Source organism: Salmo trutta, unplaced genomic scaffold (assembly GCF_901001165.1).
Source record: "Salmo trutta unplaced genomic scaffold, fSalTru1.1, whole genome shotgun sequence".
In the NCBI taxonomy this organism is placed as follows: domain Eukaryota; kingdom Metazoa; phylum Chordata; class Actinopteri; order Salmoniformes; family Salmonidae; genus Salmo; species Salmo trutta.
In genome coordinates this window covers 10,448,161-10,451,332 of record NW_021822911.1, presented here as the reverse complement: position 1 = coordinate 10,451,332, position 3,172 = coordinate 10,448,161, and the positions used below count along the sequence as shown (strand labels likewise).

Below are 3,172 nucleotides of genomic sequence, written 5' to 3'. Positions count from 1 at the left end.
AATGAATCAGATTACATGGAGAGGAGGGGACCTGATCCTAGATTATAATGAGTCAGATTACATGGAGGGGGGGGACCTGATCCTAGATTATAATGAATCAGATTACAACAACAACTATTGTTTTTTTAACAGTTTCATTTATTCATTCTAATTAACTTAATCATTATGACACACCCCTCTCTATTGTCATTGGTTGCACTAATTGCACTGTTCGTCTACATAACCTGGTTCAAGTGTTGATGACATCACCCTGAAGAAGGTACAGTGATGCTGAAACGTTGGTAAATACCCAATAAATTACTGGGAGTTTATATATGCAGTGTGGGACTCTTTATTTTGATAGTTTATAACTCTTATGTAGTTGCCATCTTTTTGTGTTTTTCAGGCAGCCTGGGAACGAACTGAAAAAACTCACTAAAGAGTCAAGACAGAGACACCAGAAAGACCCAAGAAGACTTGGACACAGCATCAGAGGACAGAGAGGGATGTTCAGAACTCACTCAGTCTGGTCAGTTGGTGAGGGTAGACTTGGAGGCTGCTTACCTGACATGGAGGAAGTCCCCCCTCCTCTCCCCTACCTTCCCTATACCCCCTCCTCTCCCCTACCTTCCCTATACCCCCCTCCTCTCCCCTACCTTCCCTATACCCCCCTCCTCTCCCCTACCTTCCCTATACCCCCTCCTCTCCCTACCTTCCCTATACCCCCTCCTCTCCCCTATACCCCCCTCATCTCCCCTACCTTCCCTATGCCCCCTCCTCTCCCCTACCTTCCCTACACCCCCCCTCCTCTCCCCTACCTTCCCTATACCCCCTCCTCTCCCCTACCTTCCCTATACCCCCTCCTCTCCCCTACCTTCCCTATACCCCCCCCTATTATGTTGGACCATCATGTTTATTTGTTTGAATCTTGTCTTTGTTTGTGATTAGGTTAGAAGACAATGACTCCTCAACCCAAGAGGCCCTGGAGCAGCTGTGATCAGGTTAGAATAGAATGACTCCTCAACCCAAGAGGCCCTGGACCAGCTGTGATCAGGTTAGAAGAGAATGACTCCTCAACCCAAGAGGCCCTGGAGCAGCTGTGATCAGGTTAGAAGAGAATGACTCCTCAACCCAAGAGGCCCTGGAGCAGCTGTGAGAGAGCAGCAGTCTCATTTGGGGAAATTTAAAGAAGGTTTCCTGGAAAAGAGGATTGACTGTTACGTAAAGGGTCAGAGCCACTGAGTGGACAAACTATTAAGGATACCTTCCTAATATTGAGTTACGCCTGGTCAGTTTGTCATGGAAAGAAAAGGTGTCCTTAATGTTTTGTGTAAATTAAATAATAATTATACATTTATGGATTGTTTTATGTAGCCTATTGTTTTCTCTTTATTCAACCTACCATCTACCCACCTGGGGACTGAGTGTTATGAGAGAACCCCCACATCACTAGCTTCTCTTTATTCAACCTGCCATCTACCCACCTGGGGACTGAGGGTTATGAGAGAACCCCCACATCACTAGCTTCTCTTTATTCAACCTGCCATCTACCCACCTGGGGACTGAGGGTTATGAGAGAACCCCCACATCACTAGCTTCTCTTTATTCAACCTGCCATCTACCCACCTGGGGACTGGGGGTTATGAGAGAACCCCCACAACACTAGCTTCTCTTTATTCAACCTGCCATCTACCCACCTGGGGACTGAGGGTTATGAGAGAACCCCCACATCACTAGCTTGCATGTTCTGCAGCCTTGTAAAGATAAGGAGGGGACGACTGGGATGCAGGTTGGCATTTATTGTCATGAATCTTGTTCTGGAGGCAGGTTGGCATTTATTGTCATGAATCTTGCCCTGGAGGCAGGTTGGCATTTATTGTCATGAATCTTGTTCTGGAGGCAGGTTGGCATTTATTGTCATGAATCTTGCCCTGGAGGCAGGTTGGCATTTATTGTCATGAATCTTGCCCTGGAGGCAGTTCAGCAAAGTTTTCACTAGCTGGCACAGGCACAAAGTAATACAATCAGATTTTAATCCTAACCTCAACCACACTGCTAATCCTTCCCTTAAATGAAGACCATAAAACAACATTATTTTCCACAGCCAATTCTGACTTTGCAGCTGACATATATAGAGGAAATCGCACAGTTCTGCCTCCAGGTCAAGATTCATGACAAACGTCAACATGAGACAGGGAGAAGCAATGTAAAAATCAATAACGAAATTGTTTTCACAATTAACATGCTTTTTCTTGTTTCAAGTATGTTTTATTATGAAAAGTACAATATAACCATGTATACTTGTACAACAATGGAGCGTATGTCCACATTTAATTGTACAATTTGTTTTTCCAACATAAAAGACAAGAAATGATCACATTGGTATTTTAACAGTGTTATTGTAAGAGTTTAAATGTTTAAACAGAGGATACATCTAAAACAGGATAAAACAAGTGCAGTATGTTGTGAGAATGTTACTTTAACGTCGACTCATAACGTCACACTATAACTTCATGGGAGTCTTGTGGAAAGACTGCATGTTGTTTTGGGTGGATTGAGTGACGTCTTCAACATTTTGCAGAATATCCCGTGTGTGTGTGTATGTGTGTGTCCAGAATGTGTGTGTGTGTGTGTCCAGTGTACGTGTTCAGTGTGTGTGTGTGTGTGTGTTGAGTGTGTGTGTCCAGTTTATGTCTGGTTTGTGTGTGTGTGTGTGTCCAGTTATTATTTCAGGGACACTGAAGAGTCAACATAATGAACCCTAAACGCTGGATAGAGGGGCTCAGTGAATGTGGAGGTGAATGTGATCAGGTGGGTCAGTGTGTCAGAGGAGGCTCTATAGAAGGACAGAGTGCCGGCTGGCCAGTCCAGATACACTCCTACTCTGTGGGAGCTGGAGGGGTGGACGTCTATGGTAGTGGGATTATTATTATGACAGGCAGAGTATCTGTTGTCATAGCAGAACAGACTCCAGGACTTGTCAGTGTATCCAATACCACAGTCATTACCCCCTCCTCTCCTGCTGATTCCTTTATATGTCACTCCTATAACAGCCCCCCCCACTCCCACTCCACTCTACCTCCCAGTAACAGCGCCCAGTCAGACCCTCTCTACACAGCACCTGTTCCCTGTCCTCAAACCTCTCTGGGTGATCAGGATACGGCTGCTCCTCTCTCCTCCATGTCACCTTTCT

General features: G+C 45.2%; 1 pseudogene; it reads right to left on the bottom strand.

Moving 5' to 3' along the window:
* Positions 1-2,651: 2,651 nt before the first annotated feature.
* Positions 2,652-3,172, bottom strand: part of LOC115186558 (stonustoxin subunit beta-like) — an 18,670-nt pseudogene continuing 18,149 nt past the window's right edge.